This window comes from Lepisma saccharinum, chromosome 16, assembly GCF_977018435.1.
Source record: "Lepisma saccharinum chromosome 16, izLepSacc3.1, whole genome shotgun sequence".
Classification (NCBI taxonomy): Eukaryota; Metazoa; Arthropoda; class Insecta; order Zygentoma; family Lepismatidae; genus Lepisma; species Lepisma saccharinum.
Genome location: NC_139244.1, coordinates 46,206,363 through 46,219,645, shown reverse-complemented (window position 1 = coordinate 46,219,645; position 13,283 = coordinate 46,206,363). Strand labels below are relative to the sequence as shown.

The window sequence follows — 13,283 nt, the reverse complement described above, 5'->3', positions numbered from 1 at the left end:
TGGTTTTTCCTAAAGTAGGTGAGACGTCAAAATCGGACACACATAGACGGATCAACCTTCTGTAGTCAACACAAATTCTTTGGTACAGTGCACATCAAATATTTCTTTGTACAAGATTCAGCATTATCCTTAATTTATGAGCATGAGTGTAGTTATACGGCTTCCAATATCTTTTAACTACAGATATACTCAGGGACGGCGACAGGGGTGGGCACGGGTGGGCAAGCACCCACCCAAAAATTCCTGTGCCCACCCAATCAAATTCAATAAGTACATATACTTGGAGATAGCTATATGAATGTTTCGATATTTTATTTGTGAATATGATCTATGCTAGAAATGTTCACATATTATCAACCCATAAAAAGCCAATTTTGTCATTAGAAACTGAAAGCAACTACTAAAGCTATTGAAACAAAAACTGTGATCAAATGAATACTTCCATGATTAAAAGCAGTTAGTAGGCTTTGGAGGCTCAAAATTATGCAGGGTATGATTAAGATTAGATCAGAATTTAGGGTGAACTTGAGGACTGCAGCTCCAGGCCTCCACATACGTATATAAATCCCAGCCTGGGGATGGTTAAAATAATCTCCAAATAAACAAATAAAAACATCATCTTAGCTTTACTTCCTCCGGCAACACTATTGTTTATTTCGACTTTTTAAAATATTATTTGAATAATTTAATCACGAAGACTTAGATTGGCAGGCCATGTGACACGAATGGCAGAGGAAAGAATAGTTTACAGGATTCTTGTTGGGAAACCTGATGGTATGAGACCAGTGGGAAGGCCAAGACAAGAATGGAGGGATAACGTTGAGATGGACCTAAAAGAAATTGGCAAGGATGGGAAAGATTGGATTGATCTTGCCCCGAATAGGGACAGATTGAAGGCTTGTGTTGCTGCAGCCATAAACCTTTGGGTTTAAGTATGCTAGAGAATATAATATAGTTTTAATTAGCTCTGCATTGAAATTCCAGAAGTGTCCCTTTTCTTATTTTATTACAATTTTTATATACCTGTTATCTTCAAATATTAATATGCTATGGGAAATATCAACTTTATATTCATTCTACTAATAAGAAGGAATCACAATAATCACTACAATCCTGAAGTGAATAAATTTTAATAAACCAGTTATCTATGGAAAAATTATTGTACAGAATTATTCAATTATCTACTAATGAGTGGCTTATCCTGTTTAGAAATCCTCGCCCCACACATAAATTTGGCCACATTAATCAGCCGAAAATATCAACAGAATCTGTACACGCAGCTGAAGTAAAGAAAAAAAGTTATGTCACGAAGTATCCAGAAGACGATTTTGTTAGTTTGTTTTTAAGCCCACTTTTATGCTCAGATAGGCTAATCGGGACTAAACCTACAGTTTACCGTGTAGTCCGAACCAGTGTGCATTGTGCTTCCACCAGAGGAGGGGGGAGTCGAACACAGGACTTCTTCATTATAATGCGACAGCGTTATGCCATTGGGGAAAAGTATACAGAAAGAACTCGCACCAAACGTGGCATTTTATCACCACAGAAGATGCGTCCATTTTAAGAGGGTGATTGCCTGAGACAAATATTTGAGAGTTTCGGAAAACAACGTCATTGTTCACGGAATTAGCTGCCTTGATCCACTAATGATACGCTGTGCAATTGAAACTACCACCTCAACTTTCTAAGAGGTATAAACTAATGAAACTCCATTTTTGGAAGAGTAAGTTGTGGTTGATTTGTTTTATTTTAAGTCATTTCAATTGTGATTAGATGAAAGTAACGAAGGGGCGAAAACAAACACATGCTGACACTCAAAATACAAACCCCCATAAATTATTACTTTGACAGTGGTTCCAGGCTCCAGGAACTCGTTGCCCTGAAAGAACAAAGTTTCCAGGGTATGCTGCACAGGGTAGAGATTGACATTAGTGTTCGAAATGGTCAAGCCATACAACCCAAGTCATCTATGAAAAAGAGAAGAATTATTACTGGTGCGGTGATCAACTTCGATGAATTCCTTTGTGTCCTAAATAATTTTGTCACCTCAAAAAATATGTTCATGTAACCATACGTGTATTGCTTCTCCCGCATTAGTAACATGACAGTTGAGAAAACGAATAGCAACTTAGCTAATAATCTCTTCAATTCTGAACAAATTTTTCAATCTTACTTGTTTATTACTTGAGTGATATTTTGTCAAAATAGCCTTTCATTAGCCTAGGAATACTTCATAAACAATGAACAAAGGAGGAGCGGGAAGTGGGAAATGCAGTTCCCCCGCCACTTTTTGCCCCCCCCCCCCACTATGGCCTCTTTATGCTAAACCTTTTCTACCAAGAAAAAGTATGTTGTCCTTGCCTCTCAAATGTTGGCACCCAATCGCTGCTACTACAAACATTCAGATAGATTTGTCAGTTGTGCAAACCTTGTAAGCTAAGAAAAGTGACCCCCAAGGAGTAAGAAAACTCTTTCAGTCAAAAACTTATACGATGAAAATACTATGCTCAGGAACATGCATTTAAATTACGAGAAACTTCACGACTGTCTAACATCGCATTTTCTATCATTGTCGCCGAATACATAAAATCAAGTATGTGCCTTGTATTTGCACCACAAGCTTAAACCTAATTCACATTTATTTCACTGTATTAACATGCATGAAAGAATGTGACTGATTAGAATGTATGACTCCGCATGGGTAAACACTTCCTTGAAATAATTGTGTCCATCAGAGACAAAGCGAAAGGAAATGGAATAAGATGCGACAATAGATTAGAAAAGATAAAGAGAAAAACAAGAAAATAAAAGGGAAAAGAAGTAAGAGGAAAATCGGGAGTGTAAGAGAGAGGGGGATGCATACGTCTTACATACACATATACTATATATGGTTTTTACATTTATACTGCCCACCCTAATCTATCAATAAGGATCTTCTGCCCACCCGGTCGAAAATTTCTGGCGCCGCCCCTGGATGTACTGCTCTGTATAAGGGGCAGTTTTTTTTATCTTGCACGCACTGGAAGTATAATCACAAATGCATTTATCTGTGGCATAATGTTAATAATTCTCTAATTTATTGTGTATTAATTATGTAGAAGTAAAGTATAGATTATTAAGAAGATTGTAACAGAATCAGAAATAAATGATCTAATATATAAAAATGGATGTAATATGTGTGTGTGTGTGTGTTTGTTCCGGCATAACTCTCGAACACCTGGAGCGATTTCAACCAAACTTGGTACACATGACTTACAATCTGGAAAGAAATACTGTGTCGGGTGGGAAGACATGTAAAAATAATCGAAAACTATAGATATTAATGTGGAATCCATTGTTTTCGGTGTCGCTAAGTTGAATGGTGACACTCCCGTTGCCATTCAACTCAAAGACACCCCTAGCAGTGGGGGTGGGAAGGGGGTGACATGTAAAAATAATCGAAAACTACCGATATTAGCGTGGAATCCATACTTTTCGGGGTGGCTAAGATGGAGACACTCCTAATGCTGTTCAACTCCAAAACACATCTGGCACCCCTACGGGTGGGGGTGACATGTAAAACGACCGATTTTAGTGTGGAATCCATAGTTTTCGAGGTCGCTAAAATGAATAGTGACACTCCCAATGTCGTTCAAATCCAATACACCTCTGGCACCCTTAGGGGTGGGGGTGACGTGATTTCCGCACTCGTTGTTCATTCGTTTAAAATCACGGAGGTAGAAAGCCAGCAACACAGGTTCAATTTACGTTATGGGCCAGCAAGCAGTGGCGGTCCCTCCATGGAACAGGCTGTTCCCTCCTCCTACTTATCGTCCATTGAAGCTATTTTAATTATCTATATTTACATAATAAGAACTTTCTCTCGAAATCAACACGCCGAAGACAACTTTCACCGTGACTGGACGTTTGTTTACTTCACCTACCCTCGTCGTTCCACCCTCTAGTGCCTGACGCCGAGTATTTCCGACCACGCGCGAAGGTAAACGATCCTCAAAGTCCCACCTCGGAAGCTGAACTATCTCGCTGTTCCCTACGAGAGACAGCGAATTCGTTTTCCTTCGAGTTTTTGCTATGTGCTAAAGCTTAATTGCGTCGTAGTGATAGTTTTGAGTGTAGTAAGTCTATAGTTTCCTAATCTCATTGAAAAATTGCGTCTGACATTCATAACGAACTGGAAAAATCTTCTACAGTTAATCGTCTGCTAAATGCCTTGGCTAAATGCTGCAAAATAGCTTCCGAGGGAACAGCTCACATGCACCTGTTCCAACAGCCCCAAGACCAGGCGCACGCAGAGGCAGGACAAGAAAGCGAATGTTGCGAGCGTAGGATTGAGAATGTTGTATGATCGACAGGCTGAAGACGAAAGTTTTTAGTTCATTGAACTTTACAGAAAAGACAGCAAACCAACACCTACCCTAACCGAAACGAAACGAAATCGTACACAAGGCATTTTATAAAAGTTACAATAACTCTGTAAAATGATTTACTGGATACTCTTCCAGTGGCAAATTATTGTTGTCCGTGTTTGTTCACGAGAAGGGAGTTGGAACAGTTCGGGTTTTGTCACAATTTCTACAAATCTAGCGGACGTCATGAAAAAACTCGGCCATCTGAATGCCATTATTGCATTGAGGACGTTTGAATTACAAGAATGCTCAACTCTACAAAAAAGTCAACTTAATCTACAAAGAGAGAGATGAAACAGGTTTCGACAAAACATTTTTTCTCTCCGATCACTCATAAATTGCTTTCATTATTATTTTCTTTGTTGCTCATCAACAATTTTTGTTTTAATGTTATTTTTATATTGTAGTATCATATTTGCTTTAACAATGTTATTGTCCAAATTTTAACGTGCTTCATGTATGTTAGTTCTGACAATTTGTAACATATGTATCGTATGTTTATTTGGTCAGGAGGGGTGTCAACAGGGGGGATTATGACGCAGGTTGCGCTATCGAGATTTGGGGGGGGGGTTCCCTTCAAATAATATAAAATTCAACATTTATATCTTTTTCCAAAATATATGTAAAAATTTTACACCTTAAATACACCATATTTAATCCATTAGATGAAGAAAAGAAAGTATATAAGGTGTTAGTATCGAAGGGGGGGGGGGGGGAATTATCCAACTCTTACATATTAGGCCTTACTTGACACGGGGGTTCTGGGGGGATTGTGAATTAAACTTTGGGAGGAACAGTATCCAACTCTATGTCTTAGATTATTGCGGGTATTTTAGTTAGAGGTGGATTGACCCTTAAATTGAGGGCAATTATACAATTATTGTGTATTATTATTGTCTTAGACAGACTATTGCTAACTATAACTAAATATCTCGGGATCTTAAGAAAGTATTGATATCCCATTAAATTAATATTCTTGAAAGCCTGCAAAGGAATGGATTTAAAGATTTTCTTGCTCGCTTTGATCGCAATGATATGTTACTAGGATGCGTGTTTGGCGCTTGAATGAGGTGACTGTGAAGTTTATATACTATAGCTGCATTACAAGACAAGATATATTCTCGATTATGATGAACGATTTTAGGGGTGGTCTTGAGTGATGGGCACCCCTGTTTAGGAAGGAGGGGCAGATCAAGTATAGTGTTCAGTAAAGCTAAGAAAGAAGTTACTTTCAGTAGACACGCTGTCTTAATTAAATACGTTGTGGGGATTACGATATGGTTTAAGGACACAAATTATATGATTTGGAGGCGATGCGCCATTGGCCTTGGGGCCAATGTATTTAGTTCATTTCAATAAGGGTTTAATTTTACTTGGTCTACTGTATTATATTACGACGGGTATGGGAGGGGAGGGGGCAAGTGCAGGTAACCTGTTCCCCAGTCTGATCTAGCACCGCACGCCACTGCCAGCAAGTAGTTGGTTGAAGTTCTTATGTGTGGATATGTGTAAGAACGTTTGAAAATGCTATGTGATTTGTATGGTGAAAAACAAGTGTTAAAAACGCGGGGAAAACGACGAGTACTCAGTTTTATATACTGATCGTACTTGGTGAAATTCGTAATGCTTCCACTTCTAGTCCACGGCTTGAAGATCGCACTCCAAGACGGCACCCGGAGGATGCTCGCTTCAAGCATAACTTCAAGTACGGTCTTGCATCTCTTTCAGACACCGTCAGGAAATTTCGAAAATTTTCAAACGTGGGGAAATTGCGAAATTTTCCCGTCAGTGTCAATTGCTGGCAACACTGCAATCCATGCTTTTTGTCTAATCTGTCTGCTTCAAATGTAAAAAAATAAAATCATTGAGAAAATAGAATAACATTTCACGCAATAGGTTTAGGTTATTGCGTGTTATAATTCTGCTAGATTGATCGATGATATGGTTTAACTACATCTGCTAATAAATAAAAATTTGGAAAAGATGCTCTTTTTCTAAGGAATTTTCTATTTTTTCAACTTTTCAACTCCTTTTGAGGAACAAAGCGCGAAGACAAAAATATTCACCCCCCTCCCAAAGTCAAAAGTTTTTATCAGAGAAAATACTTTAACTGGACTCTCTTAACAACGAATATTTTAGGTAAGTTCTTCCAAGAATGGTATTGTCGAAGCAAAACGCAGTACTTAATTGCTTTCATCTCCATTAATATTTAATGGAGTCCATGTTTCGGAATGTTTAATAAAAATAATAATTACAATTTCATATACGAGCTAGAATTTGATCAATGAAAACACAGAAAAGATAATAAACCTTTGTTCGTGCTAACTTATTCGTCTTCCTTGTTCTGTTACAATAAGATGAAGTGCAATCCACCGGCTTTCCAGTTAACGGACAATGGACCGTGTTAAAAATGTAAACATAAACATTGGTGAGGTCTTGCCCGGAACTTCCGGTTTAGGCCAGTCCCCGTTGTTTTCAGTGCAGATTCACCGGCATACGAAGTAAGAAATGAGTGCTTGTTTTCATCAGTTGTGCGACGATAGTCAAGGAAGGTATTTGTTAAAGTTATACTATGAAGGAGTGGACGTCTGTGAAGTTAGCCACATTTTCCTCAGCCACAAATAGAAGCCACGCCCACGCCGCGCCCCTTACGGCAGGGTTGCAATCCCAGAAACCAGACCTTCCCAGCCAATATGTAAACGAACATTTGAGATAGTAGTAAATCATGGAAGTTTCATTTCATGATTTAAATACAAAGAATAAACATCAAAGAACACAAGGAAATGAAGTTTCACGATAATTTTCAACAAATAACGAAGATATAAGATATAGGAGTGGACGTCTAGAATCTGTCGGATGATCAACTGCAGAGCAGATTATTAAAATATGACGTGTCTTTGTGGCCGCCAGTTGTATAGCATACTACATACAAGTATCTCATGTACACACACGACGAACTCAAAACGTACGAAAGTTTAGATATATTCAATTATTTTGTAAATGGAAAAGTGAGGGAAAGATAATTCTATAAAACTAGTGTATTATAAAGTATGCTTACGTGAATATTTGCCAACAAATTGCAGAAGTAATGACACACAACAATGCTAGTAAATATATGTGCTTTCAACGTCGCCTTTCTGCTGAGGGATTTAGGGAAAACCTATAAATGGCATTCCACTTTCACTTGCACGAATTTACTTCAAACAACAAGGGAGTTCGGGATTTCGCACAGAAGCATTCGATCTAAGGCAAACCATTCACCAGTCACGCTTGCGCAAATAACAGGCCGGGTCAACACAATGCACGGTATTGATAAAACGGGCAATCCGATCAAAAATCGACACCTGTAATTTGTCGTGTCGCTTTAATTCGGAAGGTGTTGTTTATTTTTTAATGTTGGTTTCCAAGAGAGACGTATCGCTGCAGTCTGAAAGCTTCCTTTCGAACCAATTCACCACGAGAAAATGCACGTGTCACTTTGACTGGACTGTTGTTTTCTCAGTGCCATGCATCGTGTCGCCTTGGTCTGTTGTACTCGTATGCAAGGTGAATTGTTTCCTTTAGAGTAAAGGGGCTCTTGCGTGTCGCTTCGGTGTGTAATCTCCATGCCACTTAAAAGTGAATCCTCAGTTATCAATGAAATTTTTCAAACCGAAGCGCCATGACAAGTTGCACGTGTCGCTCAGATTCCCAATAGCATGTATTGTGCCGCCTAAGACTTGATTTCCCATGAGCGGTAAATGCTTATTTATAGACTAAATGGGCCTGTGTCGCTTCGGTTTGAAACCTCACTAATAAGCGTGCTTTTCACCACAACACAATACGCAGATAAACGATCAACATGGTTGTAACAAAATGCAAGACATACAAATCCTGTCCGGGTACCAATCCTATCTTGTATCAACAGGTTTTGTCTCTCTACGTCCTTCGGAAATCTACGAAGTGATACTTGACTCAATAAATTTGTTCCCGATCGAACTGTACAACCATAGGCTACACAGCTGACACCTTATTTCCTTGTAAAAGAATCTCCACTTTGCTCTTTCATATTAACCTCCATAGCACCGTAAGCGTAACCGGATGTTTGAGGGGGGCCTGACGAGTACGCATGCTCCGCCTTTAACACCGTCTATACAGTAAACTCAACTGTATAATTTCCAGTTTCCTTTTGGAATTACTAAATTCTTTTACTAATGGATAATGTTGTGACTATTGAAATCTACTGTATTTAACATGTCTTCATCGGTACTATTATAGTATGGGGTTGACACCTATAAATCATATATTTCACACTTTTTTACATTGCTAACGTACTATTTTGGAATGTGGAACTTTTCCTAAGGCGAAATAATGCATTTCTAAGTAAGATAATGTATATTTCTTACATTTACGAGTACTTACTGTTACTTGTTATTTCGATTGTGTAACACACATTATGATGACAGTGTACTGGTTCATGGCACGTTGTGCGAGTGTTTTGTCGATTTATGCAGTGTAGCAACCTCGTTCACTGGAAGATATCTACTTTCGTGCCCGGATTTGAAATTATGCTAATACCTCACAAACCATTGATGTTAGCCCCCAAACCATTCACGTTAGCCGCAAAAACCATTCAAGTTAGTCCCAAAAACCATTTTCCGTAAGGTTAGGTTAAGTTAGGTTAGGCAAGCATAGTTAAAAAAAAAAAAAAAAAAAAAAAAAATACTCGACACGACGTGTTCTAGTGAAAACACGGCTAGTTTGAAAGGTAAATGTCTGTTATATCGGAGACACATTTCTTCATTTTTACAGAAGAAACTACTTACGGAAATGAGTTTCTGTAGTATTTTGAAAGTTCTTGGAGGTATTTTCTCACCGTAGAATGATGCACAACAAGAGATAAGCACTTTTGATATAATAAACTTGCATTTTGTGCAAAGCGACAACATTATGCCGTTGTTTCCATTATGTACCTGCAGATGGCGCAAGCGTCGAAAGTCATGGGGTCTTGCCAGTATTTCCAAACGTGCCTTTTTTTACCAGAATTTTATATATTTTATTTTTTCAACTATGCTTACCTAACCTAACCTTGCCGGAAATGGTTCGTGGGGCTATGGTGAAGGGCTTTGGGGCTATCATGAATGGTTTTTGGGGGCTATAAAGAATGGTTTTTGGGGCTATCCGTCAATGGTTTGTGATGACATAATTAACACAAAAGTAGATATTTTTTGGTTAAGAAGGTTGAAACACTGCATACCCCACTCCAAATCGACAAAACACAAGCACGACGTGCGGTGATCCACAGCTGTGCGCGCCATATTGTATGTTCTGCAACGGAAGAAAGGATCCAAAAGAATTACTCGTAATGTGAAATATCAAAGTTATTTTCGTGTAAAAAGCATAATGGCACCTTCAACTATGTTCCGCAATACACAATTGGTAAGTACGAACCATTTAAAACTGAAAATATCCGATAGAAATGTGTCTCCGATATAACAGACAATTACCGTTTGAAACACTGACTACGGGATTACATCATCTATTGTGCTTTCGTGCAGAAAGCAAATGGCGGCAGAAACAGCATGTCTGACAAGAGATTTTTCACAGAAAACAACATGTATTCGCATTAAAATGGATCAAAACTACATTCACGAACTTCCAACGCTACAGAAAACGATTTACATAAGTACATTCTCCTGTAAATTTGAAGAAATCCGTCACCCCCTATACCATAATGTTACCATGGTATCGTCGTCGCCTTGTAATCCAAGGGGTCCCGGGTTCGATGCCCGGTGGAGGCTCATAGTGGTACGGATCCCACTGTAAGCTGTAGGTTAGCCCCGATTAGCCTTACTTCGCATAAAGTGGACTTAAAACACCAAGTCAATCAATAATAGATTGCCAGGACCATTTGACTTTGTGGTAAGTACTGCAGGTTCATGTTATATTTAAGAAACTTCAGTAGCGTTTTGTTGCAATCTAGCTGATCTAGCTGTTAATTTATTTGGAGCGATTTTACAATACCGGACACTTGTCCAATTTCGTTCATATTACGCATACTCACTAATTTAGGACGTCTCATCACGAATCTGAATTTAAAATTTGGCGCTCACGTGCTGAATTTGCAAAAAAAAAAAAAAAAAAAAAAAGTATCAGTGATCACAACCGACAATGCACGATTGCTCATTATTTACGTGTTTCCAATACTGAAAGAACAAAATTACGATCCCAAATTGTAAGTATGTTTGCCTAACTGAACTTAACGTAACCTAACCTTACTGTGAATGGTTTGGGGGCTATGTGTGAATGGTGTGTGCGGCACCATAAAAAAATGTTCCAATACTTAAAGAACGAAATTACGACCCCAAATTGTAACTGTTTGCCTAACCTCACCGAACCTAACCTTACCGTGAATGGTTTGTGAGGCTATGCGTGAATGGTGTTTGCGGCCATGCGTGAATGGTGTGTGGGGCACCCTAAAAAAATCTCAGTTTCATAGCACTTGAGCGACAAATTATAACTACAAAATCATGATCAAGTGTCCTAAAATATTGGGTAAATGTTTGACACTGTCCCAACACCTCTCACTTGTTCATTTCGTCACATTTAACATTCGTTCTTACCTATTCTGCATTGCGAAAGATTCTTCTGGGTGGTATTTTGCTTTTTTCACTAAAATAATTTCAATTTGTGACATGAGGAAAAACTATTGTTCTTCCTTTTTTCGCTTCCACAATATGGCGAGACAGCTTGACTAGCGTGGTAGATCATCAGTGGCAGTGTTGCAACCTTGTCAACCAAAATATCCCCACGAACCATGCACGGATAGCCCCAATTCAAGAATGGCCCCACGAGCCATGCACAGAAAGCCCCACAAACGGAAAAATCCCCACAAACCATGCACGTTTAGCCCAACAAACCATTCACGGATACCCCAATTCATGAATAATCCAACAAACCATGCACTGCAAGGTTAGGTTAGGTTGTTATAATTGTCATCTTCTTGAAAAAGAAAACTGCATTTGGAAACACTGACAGGGAGTTACATCATCAAACATTTGGTTCACGTAGTGCAAGCAAATGGAAGCAACAGCAATTGTGATTCGGAGAGATATTTCTGTTGAAAAATGAATATGCTGTTCATTTCCACTTTTGGATTCGGTTCTTCTGATCCCAAAAAAGATTCAATTCAGAAACTTGTTCCTTTCATTCTTATGATTCTCAATATTGTGCAAAATTATGGTTCCTTCAAATTTCGGTAATAAATTTTCACTTTTATACTAGATTTTAGGAAGCATATCAAAGTAAAACTTGTAGTCCAGATATCTGATTGATAACTAAAGTACATTGAGAATGTGATCATAAATATCAGAAAGGTTGGTGAAAAGGAGGTTATTGTCTAGTATTTTATAGATCTTAGTCTTGTTACCGTTTCCTATAAAATTCCTATATGCAACAAATATTTCTCCAGATTCTACATAAACGTAAACAAAAAAGCAGCATTTTCTACGACATTATAAATCCACTAGAGAGTGAAAAAAAATGTGTGGTTTATGAAGATTATGTTGTTTATGAACTTTTTCTGTTGATTTTAGATCCTGTAGATGTGTTATGGTGAAATAATGTTCCACTGTCTGAAGGCTAGACAAGTGATTATAGCCTCTAACATATTTTTATTTGGATTTACAGGTTTTTGTGCAAGTAGAATGAAATTTGCTTTAAAAAAAGTTGCAAAAATTAATATTCATGATAATTAACGGATATATATATATTTAATTGAAAACACAAGGTTTAAAAGCAAAAATCATGGTGATTAACATGTCTGGAAAAATTTCATTTTTATACTGGAAAACCCAGAAATGTCAGGGAATTTCATAATCAAAAAATTGTAACAACCCTGATTCGGCAAGTGCTTTGTACAACAACAACAAAAAAAAAAAAAAAAAAATGGTGTATACTCTGCCAAACATCCAACATCAGACTGACGATGATCATACCTTTACTGAAGCGAAACCTGAGGACTAGTGTGGACACCTCCTGACCATGAGAAGAGTGTGGCTGGCTACGGTACATGCATTGGACTACAACTATAATACTCGTGCAGGTTCGAGTCTCCTGGGGGCTTCCTTTGAGCCTTTTCTCCTGAGATTTTGGCCTGTGCATGGGACCAGTGGATCCCCACCATTATGAGGAAATTAGAGAGCTACGAATGAGTAGCTTAACCCGGTCACGGAACTTACAACTACTGAGGGTTCATCATGCTGAGGCATGTGGGACTCATGCTGGCATTGGTAGGTAGACCTGGCCTTCACGGCCTGTTGCACCATGTGTTATATTACTGCACTGGTCATGCATCACCCACTGCAGAGTCACTTGGCAGTCAATCGCCTTCAAAGGTCTGTTGTTTCTACAGAGATTGGTTTAACTCCATGGTGTAATTTTTAATTTACATAATTAATACTATATTAGTTTTAAACAGGTCTACAATAACATTTGTTGTTTATGACACATATTCTGGTGGAGAGCAAAATCCAACATTTCCCTTTCCACAGATATACCTACTTCAGCACTCGAATGGACATAGAATGACCTGACCACTAATTAGATACATTAACCCATTAACAGCCAAATTATTATTATTATTTTTTGCAAAAATGGTCAAATTGAAAATGTATGATGTAAATCAGTATAGGAACACATATATATTTGTCATTTTCATTTATTAGGCAATAAAAGGGGGGGGGCAACCCATCCTAAAATGAGGACACTGGCCATTTGAGATATCTTTGCATACAACAAGATTACAAATATTGCTGTGTGTGACATGTTACATTTATGTCATTAATTTACAACAAATGAATATTTACTTTGTGTGATAATGTTCAAAACAGCCTACAC

At 38.2% G+C, this 13,283-nt stretch overlaps 1 protein-coding gene across 1 annotated transcript in view; it reads left to right on the top strand.

The window, feature by feature from the left end:
* Window positions 1-6,440: 6,440 nt before the first annotated feature.
* The window catches only part of LOC146000573 (uncharacterized), a 67,305-nt gene continuing 60,462 nt past the window's right edge, over window positions 6,441-13,283 (top strand). Inside the window, exon 1 of the mRNA XM_083138324.1 lies at window positions 6,441-6,545. The gene's annotated coding sequence lies outside the window, so the exon portion shown is untranslated. The remainder of the gene's footprint in view (window positions 6,546-13,283) is intronic.